The sequence below is a fragment of the Pantherophis guttatus genome, chromosome 10 (assembly GCF_059756535.1).
Source record: "Pantherophis guttatus breed Tessera chromosome 10, ASM5975653v1, whole genome shotgun sequence".
NCBI lineage: Eukaryota > Metazoa > Chordata > Lepidosauria > Squamata > Colubridae > Pantherophis > Pantherophis guttatus.
This window is the reverse complement of record NC_142072.1, coordinates 12,277,031-12,294,360: the sequence shown is the minus strand read 5'-3', so window position 1 is coordinate 12,294,360 and position 17,330 is coordinate 12,277,031. Positions and strand designations below refer to the sequence as shown.

The following is a 17,330-nucleotide window of genomic DNA, read 5'->3' as shown; positions in this document are numbered from 1 at the left end:
TGGACTTTCTTTGTTTTTCCTTGAAGATGTTTTGCTTCTCATCCAAGAAGCTTCTTCGGTTCAGTTCACTCAGAACTGAAGTGAACTGAACCGAAGAAGCTTCTTGAATGAGAAGCAAAAAGTCTTCAAGGAAAAACAAAAAAAGTCCAGTTGTTTTTTTTGGGGGGGTGGGTAGGGAAGCACCTTTGGGACTATGATTCAACTAAAGATCAGAAGGAATCTGATAGCATCTTTTCAGACTTTTTATTTATCATTCAGCTTTCATGAGCTACAATTCATTTCATTCAATGCATCTTATAGAAAGCTCATGCCTTAAATAAAAATGTAAGTATGAATTAATAGTAAAAGTCTGAAAAAGGTGCTACCAGTCACCCAGACTAACAGCTCCACCTCCTACAATGTAATTTAACTGGTAATCGATGGTCCATATAAGTACGTTCTCCACTTTTTTTTTCTTCACTGGCAAGCATTAGTAATACAGTGCATCGTGATCTGATTGACTTTTAGCAAGATGAGCAGTTTCCACCTTTGAGAAATTATCCCCAAATTAAGGGACCGTCCTCTCATGCTTTCAACACCTCCCCCCCCCCTTTTTAATTTTTGCAATGAGGTTGCTCCCTCTAGCGGTTAATGGAGGAGTAAGGAAATAAAAAAGCTCCAAAAGATAAAACTGTTGACAGATGATGTCATGACCTTCATGGAAGATATTATGACCTCATTGTCTGGCGCATTGCTTACTTTGGCTATAACTTCAAGCGATTCAGGCTGCATAGAGGATGTCACACCTTCCAATACTCAAACAAACAGAACTGAATGCATTGACTTGGCTCAGATTCCTTCACTCTAGTAGGTTATCCTGTCCGTAGGCTTAGAACTTCTCATGTTTGGAAGTATTCAAAGATACAGACCCCTGTAAACTGCAGATGAAATTTGTATGCCATATGGGGAAGTCCTGGGAATAAGAACAAATGCTCATTCACACTGAATTTGGTTTGCATTTCATCATGATTGTTGTTATTAACTACTACTGCTAGGGATTCTTTTCACATTGTTCCTATCACCCATCTCCTCCCATTTATGACTGCATGACTGTAACTTTGTTGCTTGTATCCTTACAATTTATATTGATATTGTTTCCTAGTGTGATTCGATTGCTTATTTGTATCCTATGACTATCATTAAGTGTTGTACCTTACGATTCTTGACAAATGTATCTTCTTTTTATGTACACTGAGAGCATATGCACCAAAGACAAATTCCTTTGTGTGTCCAATCACACTTGGCCAATAAAGAATTCTATTCTGTTCTGTTCTGTTCTGTTCTGTTCTGTTCTGTTCTGTTCTGTTCTATACGACTGCAAGCAAATACTGACTGGGTTTTTTTTTGTTTTGTTTTTTGAGCTTATCTGTTTTTCAGTTGACCCTGGCATTTGGCTAACCTTATTTTACCTATATTAAGGAAGGTTCGGGGTTGATCAGAAAACACCTCCAATATTTTATTGGATGGTAAAGATAGTGATGAAGTAGCAGGGTGGATAAAAATTGATGATTTTTTAAAAAATCAGATTTTTTAAATATTTAAATTGGAATTTTTTTATTTTTATCAAATTTATTTTAACAAAATGCTTTTGGTGTAAAAATCTTATCTAAAGATAGTTTTCTATTTAAGATGCATTAATAATTTAGTTTATTCAGCATGAAATGGAGTTTAGTTATGTAGCATGAGGCTGTATATTCTGCAATATTGGGACTGTTCGTGAGTCAACAGCAGGTCAGAGGAGGAACTGCTGCGGGACATATGACAGTTGTTCTTTAAAAATTATGATTTAAATCGAATTGATTTAAATCAAGTCTTTTTACTAGTGATTTAAATCACAATTTTAGTCATGATTTAAATCAAATTGATTTAAATCAAATTCACCCTGTGGAGTAGTAGAAAAAGATCTGTTATCTTTAATGAATTACAGATGATATATCTTGGCTGATCTCCTTGGGAGTTATCCTCCACAAGAAAACAAAAGGCCTTGGGATTGTGTACCCCCTTCGCTATATTTAAGGCAGACATTAACTCTGAAATTGATGCACTGTGCTAGACCAGAAATTCTTCCTCTGGTTCTTGCCACCATGCGCCCATAAGTGGCATAAAGACTCAGATTCATCATTGAACCACAGGGCTCTTAGATTTAAACTGCTATTTAGGCCATTCTCTGACTAATGGACCATTGGAGTTATGCAGTTAACCCTGACCTGCAGCTAATTGGTCAGACTGATGAATTATACCCTGCCAGTAGTAACCAGAGTTGCAGGCAAGATCTGGCTCTTATTGGAAGTATTAATAGGGAGAATTGACACTCTATGCCTGAAGGGAGTCTAATATCCTAAATAATATAGAGGACTTGGATGGAAAAGGAAAAGAAAACTAGTAAGTCTAGTAAATATTAACTGCAGGTGAAGTTCATCCAATATTGCCCAAGTGATGAATGGGACATGCACTAGAAGTTCACTAGAATAACAGAATTGGAAGGTACCTTGGAGGTCTTCTAGTCCAACTCCCTGCCTAGGCAGGAAACCCTACACCACTTCAGACAAATGGTTATCCAACCTCTTCTTAAAAACTTCCAGTGTTGGAGAATTCACAACTTCTGGAGGCAAGTTGTCCCACTGATTAATTGTTCTAACTGTCATGAAATTGCTCTTTAGTTCTAAGTTGGTTCTCTCCTTGATTAGTTTCCACCCGTTGCTTCTTGTCCTGCCCTCAGGTGTTTTGAAGAATAGCTTGACTCCCTCTTCTTTGGGGCAGCCCCTGAGATATTAAAACACTGCTATCATGTCTCCCCTAAACTAGACATACCCAGTTCCTGCAACCGTTCTTCATATGTTTTAGCCTCCAGTCCCCTAATCTTCTTTGTTGCTCTTCTCTGCACTCTTTCTGAAGTCTCAACATCTTTTTTACATTGTGGTGACCAAAACTGAATGCAGTATTCCAAGTGTGGCTTTACCAAGGCATTATAAAGTGGTATTAACACTTCACATGATCTTGATTCTATCCCTCTCTTTATGCAGCCTAGAACTGTGTTGGTTTTCTTGGCCGCTGGTGCACACTGCTGGCTCATATTTAAATGGTTGTCCACTAGGACTCCAAGATCCCTCTCACAGTTTCTACTCTTGAGCAAGGTACCACATATACGATACCTGTGCATTTTGTTTTTCTTGCCTAAATGTAGAACCTTTCTTTTTTCACCATTGAATTTCATTTTGTTAGATAGCGCCCAATGTTCAAGTCTGTCAAGATCCTTCTGTATCTTAACTATCTTCTGGAGTGTTGGCTATTCCTGGTGTCATCTGCAGATTTGATGAGTTCCCCATCTATCCTCTCGTCCAAGTCATTGATGAAGATGTTGAAGAGTACTGGGCCTAAAACAGAGCCTTGGGGTACTCCACTGCATGCACAAGAGAAGTGTTTATGGCCGAAATATGAGTATGAGCAGAAGAGGAAACGATGGTCCAAGGAGCTCAGGGGGTGTCACAGAGAAGACCACTAAGACTTCTTTTCAATAGTTCCAGACTGCAGGTGACAATGGAGTCCTAACAGTACAGATAGTCCTTGACTTACAAGAGTTCATTTAATGAAGTTACAATGGCACTGAAAAAACTTATGACATTTTTCACCCTTAACGACCATTGCAGCATCCCCATGATCAGGTGATCAAAATTGAACTGTTTTGCTAACTTAACAACTGCAGGGATTCATTTTAACAACTGTGGCAAGAAAAGTGTAAAATGGGGCAAACATTCACGTCACTGTCTTTCTTAGCCGCAGCAATTTTTGAGTCAATTGTGGTTATAAATCAAAGACTACCTGTCTAAATGGACTTTCAAACTGATTCAATTATTGCCTGCAATGCTTAAGCTAGTTACTGAGTTAACTAGGGGAATGTAAATATATCAGACCTAAATCATTTTGAGTGCCCCGACTGAATTTGGAACAACTATTTTGCATTTTCGGATGGACTGTTCAGCTTATTTGTAAAGGATTTAGAGCTTAAAAGAGGATTGTGGACTTGACACAGAGTAGTTCTGAACTCACTTTGACTGAGGCAGCCTATTTGGACAAAACAGCTATTTCAAGCTCAAAATGAGGTGAAGGATTGAATTACGGTAACCTATTTGTTAGGTTTACACAATATACAGAACTGTAAGGAAACGAAAACCAAAGCCTTAACTTAGCTGAGAGGGCTTTACAGCAGCTGTATCTGACTTGGTTAAGCTGCAGAAATAGCAGCCAGTAAAACACAGTCCCCTGTGCTCTTATGTAACTTCTGATGCTTTAGGATTTCAGGTAAGGCATGTTAATTTGCAATAAAATTGGGGCAGCTCTGCCTACTGTGTGGGGTCATTGCTGTTTGCTTCTCAAAGAGTGAGAACATTGCTTTTCTTGATCCATTGCAGACAAAGAAATACTGTTATTATAGAGAAGCACATGCTTTTATTTTAAAGTTGGTGCTATAAATAAATTTGCCATATAGGTTTTCTGTTGTGGCAGAAAGGGCTTGCCAAGTCTGTTTTGGGGATGGGGGGAAAGAGAAAAGACACCTTGTTTAATTTAATATAAATGTTTGAGTTGGTCTCCGTGTCTGTCTGTTTGTCTGTCTGTCTTCTTCCTCCTCCTCCCCCTCCTCCCCCTCCCCCTCTACATACATACATACATACATACAGCATATATCCGTGATGGCGAACCTATGGCACGCATGCCACAGGTGGCACATGGAGCTATATCGGTGGGTACATGAGCTCAGCTCCGGCGCCCATGTGCCCGCTGGCCAGCTGATTTTTGGGCCTTCTGGGCCCACGGGAAGTCAGCAAACAGGCCTCCGGGGGCTGGGGAAGACTGTTTTCGCCCTCCCCAGGCTCCTAGAAAGGCTCTGGAGCCTGGGGAGGGCAAAAAACGGGCCCACCAGGCCATCACGTGCCAAAAGCAGGGGAAGTGTGGGGGTGGTCGTGCACATATGCGCGGGGGTGGGGCACATATAATTATGAGTGGGGGCACACGGGCGCATGACCCCCGCGCGCTTCCCCCACTTTTGGCACGCAATGGCAAAAAGGTTAGCCATCACTGGTATATATAATATGAGAGAGAGACAGACAACTTTTACACATCCCCAGCCTCCTTCCCTGCCTTCATAAATCTTGCTTAGAGGCTATGGATATATATCGCCAAGCATAACCTGTGGCAAATTTATATATTTTAAATTTGGGAGACAGGAAAGCATTAAATGGGCCTGGTGTAACCTAAAGCAAAAGTGAAAACCATATTTAGTACCAAGAACCCCAGCTAATTATATTACTGGTGTTATTTAGTTATTGATTTGTTTTAAATTATTTATTAATTCCATTTTTATTATCTATCTATTTATTTGCACTCTTCCTCAGCCAGACAAAGCAACCCCAAAAACTATAAGGTTGACTCAGCCTTCCATCCTTCCGAGGTGGGTAAAATGAGGACCCAGATAGTTGGGAGCAATAGGCTGACTCTATCAACCGCTTAGGGAGGGCTGGAAAGCACTGTGAAGCGGTATATAAGTCTAAATGCTATTACTATAAACTGCAAGCTATTGATTGCCTTGCTTTATGAGGATCAGAGGACTCCATATGATATTCTCTTAGGTGAAAAATGTGAAGGAACAAGATGGCTCAGATCCCCCAATCAGTCATGAAGCTTACGGGGCAAAGCCAAGCCATGTTCTGCTTTGGCTTAATATTAGTTGAGTTAGATGTTCTCCATTCAGTCACTAGGGATTGGGTTGAATTGGATGTCATCTAAGCAATTTAAAACCCTCCAAACAACTTTGTAAAATAAGAAGATTTGCTTCTTATTTTAGGTACTATTGAATGTATTCTGTGTTCAGTAGCATCTCACATTTTCAAAACTCCAGCCTACTTTTGCTCCATTTTATTTTTTTTTAAAAATTAAGCAAAGGAACTAATACCTCCTTATAAATTTATTTTAGATAAATTGGCATTAAATGGATATCACCTTGAGAGGTGATTTGTCCCATTTTCATAACGCTTTAAAAGAATTGTGCTTCTTCTGTTTTATTTTCCCTGGCTTTTAATTGATTGCCCACTTTCCCTTAATGCAACCATACGTGAGAGGTTTCGGTGACTGAAAATGAATTTTAAATGCATCGGGTGTATTGCTTTTATCCTCACTTTTGGCATAGCTTTCTTCTGCAAACTCTATTTTCCTTGGAGGTCACAAAAGCATTATTGACGTCTCAAAAATTGAATATCAGAAGGAGCTTCTTGCTGAACAAAACTGACTTGCCAACCAAACTTAAATGATTGTATACAGTGGTGAAATTCAATTTTTTTTACTACCGGTTCTGTGGGCGTGGCTTGGTGGGCGTGGCAGGGGAAGGATACTGCAAAATCTCCATTCCCACCCCACTCCAAGGGAAGGATACTGCAAAATCTCCATTCCCACCCCACTCCAGGGGAAGGATACTGCAAAATCTTCATTCCCACCGACTCTGGGGCCAGCCAGAGGAGATATTTGCCGGTTCTCCAAACTACTCAAAATTTCTGCTACCGGTTCTCCAGAACCTGCTGAATTTCACCCCTGGTTGTATATGTGAGCGGGGACCAAGAAATTGTTTTCAGATTCATTGGTACATCATAATTTTCTTTTGTATGAATATGCCAACCCATATGGGATTCCCAAAACAGTCTTTACCATCTTAGTTTAATGGGATGGATTTTTTTTCTTGGAAAAGGGGTCACATTTTCAAGCAAAGACATGGATTGCATCTAGCAATAGCTAAACTGTTTCAAATGTGAATGATTTTCAACTCAAAAATGGTCAGTTTGATCACTTATAGACTGCCTGGTCTTGTTTCAGAAGGCTACAATGAGTGTGGACTTAAAAATAATTAATGCAAATGATCACAATCACTTGAATTAGTCTAAGCATTCAGGCCAAGTGTCTTTAACTCAAACATGATGATGATGATGATGTTCGTCCATCATGTTTGAAGAGGACCTTGACATCTTAACAGGTTGTGGACTGTCCACGGTGTGTCCGCAGGTGGCTGGTCTATATGGGCACAAAATGTTCTGCCACATGTCAGGTAGACATGTGTGGACACCATTGTTGCAGCATTTGCAATTCTGGCTTTGTGGAGTGTTCGCTTCTCTTATGCTATGGTTGTTCTTCTGTCCTCAAATGCCTGGCAGCCTGGGTGGATCAACGTGTGCCATGTCGATCGATCTTGTGCCAGGGACTTGAAGGAGGCTTTCAACATATCTTTGCATTGCTTCCTTTGTCTCCCATGTGATCCCTTTCCTTGAGACAGCTCAGTTTGATCAGTTTATAGATTGCCCGGTCTTGTTTCAGAAGGCTACAGTGAGTGTAGACTTAAAAATAATGCAAATGATCACAATCACTTGAATTAGTCTATAATCATTCAGGCCAAGTGTCTTTAACTCAAATTAGAATAGAATAGAGTAACAGAGTTGAAAAAGTCCTTGGAGGTCTTCTAGATCTAATCCAGCCCCCTGCTCAGGTAGGAAACCCTATACCACTTCAGACAAATGGTTATCCAGCCTCTTCTTAAAAAAACACCATGTTGGAGCATTTACAACTTCTGGAGGCAAGTTGTTCCACTCATTACTTGTTCTCACTGTCAGGAAATTTCTCCTTAGTTCTAGGTTGCTTCCCTCCTTGATCAGTTTCCACCCATTGCTTCTTGTCCTGCCCTCAGGGGCTTTGGAGAAGAGCTTGACTACTTAACTAATCAAGTATCTCAACTCAACAAATAATTCATATCAAGGCAATGATAATTTATTATGTTATAGTTTGCACCGTGGAGTCATTCCATGCAGGGCAGTTCAGAATTGTCCTATGGCAGTGATGACAAACCTTTTCAGCACCGAGTGTCCAAACTGGAATGTGTGCGTACAAGCGTGCATGCCAAAACAGTGGAAACCCGTAGACCGGCTGGCGATGGTGCGCGTGCCCACAGAGAGGGCTCTATGTGCCACCTCTGGTACATGTGCCATAGGTTTGCCATCACAGCCCTATGGGTTTCAATAAATTCAGAAGTTGTGGGTGCTCTATACCGGGAGACTTTTAAGAAGAGCCTAGACATCCATTTGACTGAAATGGTACTGGCTCTCCTAGTTAAGCAGGAGATTGAATTAGAAGACCTCCAAGCGCCCGGAAGAAGTGATAAAAAAAGTTTTAGAATGTGCGGAGATGGACAAGTTAACAAAAGATATTAAAGAAAAAGAAGAGACAGATTACTATACAGTTTGGAACAAATGGTGCGAATGGCTTGAGAGCAGAAATAAAGAATAACACAAATAGGGGAGAAGATGAAATGTAAAATATGTATGTAACGAATATATATTTATATGTTTATGTTTTCTTTTCTTTTCGTAGGCCTTTATGTGTATTTCTCTTTAGCCAGGTTCTTCCTACGTAAACCAAGATTTTTATGCAGCCCTAGTTCAGTGAAATCCCAATCCACTAATATATATATATATATATATTAGCCAATTGTTTTAAGGGGAAAAAAAGTTAAGTATTAATGGGTTTTTCATTAATACTTCAGGCATCTGAAACAAACATATAGAAATGTATAAAATTAAGGCTATTAGGATTAGAAAATACATTGTAATCAGTTAAAAAGGGGACAATGAAGAAAATGAAATAATATGAGAGACATGGAGGGGGGGAAGTCACAGTGGAAAGCAGACCACGAAGAAGCACTTGTTAAAAAGAGGATATATTTATATGTTGTATGTTATGTGTTTGTCATAATGTGTAGTAATAAAACAATAAAACTTTTTTTTTTAAAAAAAGAAGACCTCCAAGGCCCTTTCCAACTCTGTTATTCTATGTTCTAACTTCAGTATGTTTAGGACTGCATTTTGATCATATTATAGTGCTGTGAGAAGCATTGGAAGAAGTTCTCCTTCTGAACAGGGATCCTGTTCTCCTCTCAAGGGATCAATATGTTGCATGCTCAGCTAGTCTTTGATGCCTGCACAGAAGACACTTCAGCTGGAATTTATATACAATCCTCTTAATTTATGCCCTTTTTTTTTTCCTGGCAGCTAAATGGACATAAAATTTCCAGGCATCCAAGATTTCCAGACAGTGAGCAAAGCTAGAGTTGCCTTGTGCCTAAAGACTTTTTGTGGTTTTAGACTTTAAAAAAAAACACAAAAAACTTTTTTTGGATTTTATTCCTTGCCTTCTGCTTCAAATTGACTTGCTGTTTCAAAATTGCTTTCTTTTTAATCCGTTACACAAAGCAATCAGAATTTTATAGTACTCTTTTTTCGGTTGTATCTTGTGTGGCTTAGCAGCACTCCTATCACCTGGACAACTTTGAAGAAAAAAAAAAAGCCCGTGGCAAAACACTTATGTATCTTGACAAGAAAAGTGTGTGGACCTATAGTATATAGCTTATCTCCAGGAGCTGAACTCCAATTCTTTAAAAGCAATGATAGATACTCGTGAGCCATCAGCACCCCAAATCACCTTTTGTGTCTTCTTGAGACCTCTGCAGCTGCCAGTGCCAAAGTTTCTTAAATGAGCTACTTGCATTTATTTATTTATTTATTCTCTGAATTAAGATGTTTCAAGATCCAATTCAGAGGGAGATGATGTCTAGTTCTTGTTTGGGATGCACACACACACACACCTGAAATGGTATAGGGCTGTGATGGCGAACTTATGGCACACGTGCCCGAGGTGGCATACAGAGCCATCTTTCCGGGCACGCGAGCTGTCGCCCAACTCCACCTGCAGCTGCGCAAGCGTGCATACTCCAGCTGGTGTTTGGGCCTCCGGTGCACATGCGTGCAATTCAGGGGACCCAGCTGGTCTTTGGAGCTCTCCCATGCATGCTTGCATTTGCACATGAGAGTACTTGCATGCAGCTTGTGCATGCACAGATGGCATTTGCGCATGTGCATTGCACACACGAAAACCGTGTGCATGCACAGATGGTGTGGTTGCGAATGCAGCGCATGGGAGCGTGCAAAAGCCATCCACATGCACAGATGGCACAGGGAGGAGCCGCGTGTTAGTGCGGATGGCACGCGTATGCACAAAGCACGCAAAGTGTGTACCTGTTTGGCACTTGGTGAGTAAAAGGTTCGCCACCACTGGTATAGGGTCTCCTGCGTTGGACTAGAAGACCTCCAAGGTCCCTTTGTAATACTGTTATTCTGTTATACAATTTACTCTTGAATTTGTCAGACATTTTTCTTGGTCTGAACGTGTCTCAGTTAAAACACTCTGTTTGCTCCTATCACGGGCAACCTATGTAGAGAAATACGCGGGAAATCCAAATCTTCCTGCCAAAATTGAGTCTCAGTCATAAATTTTATGGGATGAATTTCATCATACCCAATTTGCAGCCGTCATCCTGACCGCACGGTAAAGTGAGTCTTTATGAATTCCAAAAAGTATAATGTGGAATAAGCCAACTCTTAGCGTCAAAGCTGTGTCTTGTGTTTCTTTCTGGGTAAGGTGTTTAATTTGAGCTCCAGATCTTGTTCACCTTGTTAAGTGCTATTTTTATTTGAAATGCATTTCTCTGATGAGCATGTTGTTTTTTGTTGTTTTACAGGTTGAATTAAGCCCTGGGCAAAAACCATTTTAAAAAAAGAAGCACAAACACCATTAGAGCCACTGAAGATCAATTTTGCTGTAAGTATTCCCCATTCCCTTGCCATTAGATGGAGCAGGTGTGTGTGTTGGGATTTGTCTCTGTGTGTATAACACACATACATACACACACATATCCTACTTCTCTTAAAGTTGGAAATCAGGATTCTTGTTCTGTAGAAATGTTCGTTGAAACATGCTTAATCTGTTCAATGTATTTTACCAACATCCTTTCTCTTTACTTTCAATATACGTAGAACTGCTGATGAAGTGGTAACATTCTCACACGCCCAAAGTTTAAAACAAACAAATAGATAGATAGATAGATAGATAGATAGATAGATAGATAGATAGATAGATAGATAGATAGATAGATAGATAGATAGATAGATATAAAAAATGTTTACTGAGACACCTGGTCTACCCCAATATGTGGGAGGGGGCATTCTGCTCCCTTTTGCCTTTCAGCTCCAATCCAGGAGCCCTCAAGCAGCCGCATTCACGACAAAGCATTTTATACCAAATTTATATTTTGCTGATAAAGAAATAAAGGGAGACTAGTATAGATCTATTTCAAGCTTTTTTGCTTTCATACCCTTACTTGGATTACGAACTTGGGTTTCCTGCATGTTAGGCAGTTGAATTAACCTTCTGAGTCACAAGTTCTCCTCCCTTCATCAGCTTGAGCCAAGGGAAAGATTAAGTGTTTACCCAGACACCTGGTCTACCCCAACATACGGGAGGGGATATTCTGCTCCCTTTTCGAATCCAAGTAAGGGTATAGCTAGCTGATGAAAGCTAAAAAGCTTGAAATAGATCTATACTAGTCTCCTTTTATTTCTTTATCAGCAAAATATAAATTAGATAGATAGATAGATAGATAGATAGATAGATAGATAGATAGATGATAGATAGATAGATAGATAGATAGATAGATAGATAGATAGATAGATAGATAGATAGATAGATAGATGGATGATAGAAATTTTGGGAAGGGTTATTTTAATGCAGAATAAGTCCATTAGAACCTACAGAAGCGAAAGTAGCTAATTTTAGATCTTTTATCAAAAAACTTGTTAGGGCACTAAAAAGGTGATTTTTTCTGACTAATATTGACAACATTGTCTTGGACATTGTGGTCTAGAAAAACACGTTTGGAAGACCAGAAGTGATCCATAAAAAATCCACTCCTCTGTTGATGATGAATTATTTTCACTTTGTATTTCATATTGTCCCCACTCAATCTAACTGGGATTAAAAAAAAAACAACACCACAATGCATATTCCCTTATTTGTAAAAAACATGAAGTCCATTTTTGCTCAATTCTCTCATCAATTGAAGAAGAAACATAGCATTTCCTTAATAAGTGGGAAACCAAAACAAAGGAAAAACTGAAAAGTTTGTGCCTTTCACTCACACAGACACACAATTCCTTCTACCTGGGTTTATTTTTATCGTAAGGAGGTAGCAATAGTATTTACCCCTTTACCCTTCTCAAACAAGAAAGGCAACAAAGGCTGCGGAAAAAAATTGGCAGATCTTTATACAGGTAGTCCTCGATATACGACCACAATTGAGCCCAATATTTCTGTTGCTAAGCAAGATGGCTGTTAAATGAATTTTGCCCCATTTTATGACCTTTTTGCCCCAGGTGTTAAGTGAATCACTGCAGTTATTAAGTTAGTAACATGGTTGTTACGCGAATCTGGCTTCCCCATTGACTTTGCTTGTCTGAAGGTTACAAAATATGTTCCCATGACCTTGGGACACCACAATCAGAGATGGTATTCAGCCAGTTCATACCGGTTTGGGAGAACTGGTAGCGGCAACTGCGGGTGGGCCTGCCCACCTGCCCTGGTGTAATGCCATCCTATTTAGCCACGTTTTTGAGGCCGGGTGCATGCGCGGAAGGCGCACGAACAAAGGCATGCACATGCAAAGTGAGCATGCCCGCGCATGGCGAACAGGTGGTAGGAATATGTGAAACCCACTGCTGACCACAACTGTCATATTTAGTCAGTTGTCAAGCACCTGAATTTTGATCACATGACCATGGGGATGCTGCAATAGTTATAAGGGTGAAAAATGGTCATGTGCTCAGTGCTGTTTTAACTTCGAACGGTTACTAAACAAACTATTGTAAGTCAAGAACTACCTGAATAGCAAGGAAACGCTTACAGTACAGTTGTAGTAACAAAAGAAGAAGGGTAGGCCAAAGGGAATGTTTGCCATTCTATCCGAAATATGTGTGGGATTCAAAGAACAGAACATGCATGTTGTAGGCAAGTCACACCTGTATAACTTCATGCCTGCAGTTGCCAGCATTCCTCAGACCTGTCCTTTGAAAATTCGGCACCACATTTTATAAACGGTTGGTGATAGCACTGGTGCTTTGTTAAGAAGAGTGTACCTTTCCACTGGGAAAAAAAATGACAAGCTGAGATGATGGGCTTTTAGGAGCAGGGTGCTATTCCACCAGTTCTGATCAAAAGAAAATCTGCTTTTGTCATCCACAGCCTGAGGCCTTTCAAGTGTGATGGACTTATAATTCAAGCAACGTGAGGGAAATGTGGGGTCTCGTAAGACAACGGCCTCTAACCTTTCTGGCTTTGTGGATCAGGATGAGGGGGTGGGAGGATGGTTCCACGCGAGCGTGTGGCTTCATTTACGCGAGTGGCGGGCACGGCATCCGCCGCTTGCACAAATGGACCTGCGTGCGCTCGGACACCCCTTCTGCGGCCCAGTTTTCAACAGGCCACGGCCTGGGGGTTGGGGATCCCTGCCGTAAGGGACAAAAGGCCCCATAAGCTGGCCTTTGGCAAGCTGCCTGCCGTTGGTTAAAAGCAAGCAACCTGTCACAGGCTTTTGCCATTTTTTTTCAAAAAAATATATTTATTTTGCTTCATCATAAAAAGTAAAATACAAAAACAGAAAAACAAATGAATGAAAAAGCATACACCCAGCACTACCAACAACAAATCGCTACCGTGTTTTCCCAAAAATAAGAGCGGGTCTTATATTAATTTTTGCTCCCAAAGATGCATTAGGGCTTATTTTCTGGTTAGGTCTTATTTTGGGGGAAATACAGTACTAAATGCATCCATCTGGCTGACAATCTTAACTGGGGCTTATTTTGGGGGTAGGGCTTATATTACGAGCATCCTGAAAAATCATGCTAGGATTTATTTTCCGGTTGGGTCTTATTTTCGGGGTAAAGGGGTATTTGTATGTAAAGGGTAGAAGAATTTATCTTTTTTTTTTTTTTTTGCAGCATCCAGCAGGGGTGGGTGGGGGTGGATTCTACATGTTTAATGTTAAATTTATTCGATACTTGGGTCATTTTTTCCCTCTTTTTCTGTACACTAATCTTTTTGTTGTTGTCGTCGTTTTTTTTTCCTGTAGAGAGAATGGATTTACAGATTTATCCATGGAGCTTCTAAATGCCACATCCTAGCATACCGACTGGCAGTTGCTCAGAGAAATGATTAGAAGCCATCATTTTCAGAACAAAGGAAGTTTGCCTTTAAATCAAGGTTAGATGATTTGCCGATCTGTTCTACCATTGTGCCTGCCCACTCTCTTTCTCAGCCTGAGGGCGTATCATGTCTTTCACATCATTCATTGCTTGTCCTGAATTATACCTCTGACATTTGCATTCAAATCCTTACAGTGAGTACTGCATACAATTATTAGTCTTTCTGTTGCTGAGGGCCAGAGGTGATGTGGCTGGGATGTCTGCACAGATGAGACAGAGATAGAAGTTTTGGTGTCTTCCCTCTGCCTTTTGGGGTGCTTCCCCCCCCCCCGCCGGATTTGCCATTGAACTAAAAGCAAGCTCTCTTGTGCTATCAGAAGGCGCCCCTATTTCATTGCTGTTAAAAGGGGGAGATGTGCTCAGGGGTGGGATTCACAAACTTTAGCAACTGGTTCTCTGCCCAGTGCTGGGTGGGTGTGGCCATGGTGGGTGTGGCCTATTCAGACTCCTGCACCACAGCGGGGGGAGGGGAATGTTTTTGCCTTCCCCAAGCTCTGGAGGCTTTCCTTGAGCCTCCAGGAGGCTGAAAACCTCAGGCTCTGGAGGCCCTCTGGAGGCAGGAAACTGGCCCGTTTACGGCTTTTTGGAACTTCCAGGAGACCTGTTTTTCACCCTCCCCAGGCTCCGGAGGCTTTCCTCAAGCCTCCAAGAGGGTGAAAATGGCCTCCCCTGGGCTCCGGAAGCCCTCTGGCGGCAGGAAATAGGCCCGTTTCCAGACTTTTGGGAGGCCCACTTTTTGCCCTCCCAGAACCTCTATGCGGGCACTGAATTTACCTGGCATCCAAAACAGGCCAAATGGAGACAGTTGGGAGGGGCGAGGAGAGGTGGGGGGGCCAGCCAGTTCTTGCAACTGGTTCGGTAGAAAGAGTGCAGAGAAGAGCAACCAAGATGATTAGGGGACTGGACATATGAAGAACGGTTGCAGGAACTGGGTATGTCTAGTATCTCAGGGGCTGCCACAAAGAAGAGGAAGTCAATCTATTCTCCAAAGCACCTGAGGGCAGGACAAGAAGCAATGGGTGGAAACTAATCAAGGAGATAAGCTACCTAGAACTAAAGAGAAATTTCCTGACAGTTAGAACAATTAATCAGTGGAACAACTTGTGTTGTTCCACTGATGGAACCTCCAGAAGTTGTGAATGCTCCAACACTGGAAGTTTTTAAGAAGATATTGGATAACCATTTGTCTGAAGTGATGTAGGGTTTCCTGCCTAAGCAGGGAGTTGGACTAGAAGACCTCCAAAGTCCCTTCCAACACTGTTATTCTGTACTATTCAAGTGACCCACAGATAAACCTCTCAAGTGCTTCAACAACCCTCTAAAAGGATTGCAAATGACCAGCTGCCTGCAAGGAATATAAATCCTTCCATTCCCCACTACCATCCAGTCAGAGCTGAAGAAGCTTCTTGGATGAGAAGTAAAACACCTTCAAAAGAAGAAAAAAAAACAAGAAAATCCAGTTGCCTCCCAAAAAAAACACCTTTGGGATATACTCGGCACAGTACTTTTGCTGCAGAAGTGGCAGGTTTTAAATGCCAGCATCAGCAGAAAGTTTTGAAAATGCTGCAGACCGAAACCTGAAATGGCTGCTGGTGCGTCAAGAATTTGATTTAAGAGAAGTCATCTTTCTTTGTTCCCGAAAAGCAGGACTTTCTGATTATGCCTGCAGTGGCTCTAGAAGGTTGGCATCGTAAGACTTGATGAGACATTTTCTGCGTCTTACTGTTTTTGGAGATCTTCCATGCAGTTTTCAGTCCCCCACCTCCCCTCCTTGTGTTCCTTTATGCAAGTCCCAAAGAACATCAGCTTCTTCCTCTGTTGGCCGAGATTTCTAATGTTAAGCAGACAAACACATTTTCTTTCCCTGATAAATGCAAGTACCAAACCTTATTAAGTCACTCAGCTTGCAGCTGCTGCAAGGAGGAAAAAAATTGAGTTTAATTTTGTTAAATCAAATGCAATATGTTGTTATGGTGACCATGTACAAATTGGGGTCATCTTGGCTACACATGCTTTCTGGAGTACATCTGCTGCTGTGTTTATTGGTTTAGGGTGCTTTTATTTTAAATAATAACATCAACATGTATCAGTAACAATGGAACTCCGGGATGTCTACTTAAACTGCAGCCAAGGAACTGGATACTTAACATGCATATCCAGGAACGTCACTTACTGGTTTCAGTGGGATAATTCCTGACTTTGGTATAGAGTTCTAATTGTATGAATGCAACTAGCATGCACAACTTTTAAAAATGCGAACAGCTGGGGGAGATCTGAGCAGTAGTTATATTCAGGGGTGGGCTGCGGGTGAGTTCTCAAGGAGAATCTCTAGCTAAGATTCTGTGAAGTTTGGAGAACCCCCAAATCCCACTCCTGGCTGGCCCCTCCCACCCCTCCCCTCCCAGGAGTCCCCACGTGGCCCATTTTGGATGCAGGTAATTGCAGGGCGCATATGGAGGCTCGGGGAGGGCAAAAAATGGCCTACCAGAAGTTCAGGAAGGCCGAAAACCAGCCTGTTTCTGACCTCCAGAGGGCCTCCAGAGCCTGGGGAGGCCGTTTTCGCCCTCCCGGAGGCTCAAAAAAAGCCTCCGGAGCTTGGGGAGGGCAAAAACATTCCCTCCCATCGTGGTGCAGGAAGCTGACTAGGCCACGCCCACCATGGCCACACCTACCCAGCAACTTGGCAGAGAACCCCTCGCTAAAATGTTTAAAGCCCGCCCCTGGTTATATTGCTGAAGTTCAAGGAGAAATTAATGGTTGCTTGCTACCCTTCTTCCAGAGAAGAAAATCCTTCTTGCTACTAGTTTCAGTCACCCCAACACTCACCCTGGCTTTTTTTTAAAAAACAAAAAGTTTTTATTATTTTTTAAATTCAAACAAATAACATTTTCACTTATCTATTTAAACATTTGTTAACCCAACTCACCCTGGCTTTTGAACACCTTAGAACAGGTGTTCTACTATATCGGGCTGCGGCATGTTCAGAACCTGGCCGCAAAAGAAGCGGGTGAGCACGTGTGCACAGCTCTGTTTGCACAAGTAGCGGGCAAGTGTGCATGTGCGCAAAACTCCATTTGTGCGAGTGTGTGTGCCCATCACTCACGCAGGTGCAGC

The 17,330-nt window shown here is 41.5% G+C and overlaps 1 protein-coding gene across 2 annotated transcripts in view; it reads left to right on the top strand.

The window, feature by feature from the left end:
* Positions 1-17,330, top strand: part of HIVEP3 (HIVEP zinc finger 3) — a 214,029-nt gene that overhangs the window by 144,411 nt on the left and 52,288 nt on the right. For both annotated transcript variants that reach the window (XM_087876606.1, XM_034413722.3), the window contains exons 3-4: positions 10,643-10,722; positions 14,084-14,214. The gene's annotated coding sequence lies outside the window, so the exon portion shown is untranslated. The remainder of the gene's footprint in view (positions 1-10,642; positions 10,723-14,083; positions 14,215-17,330) is intronic.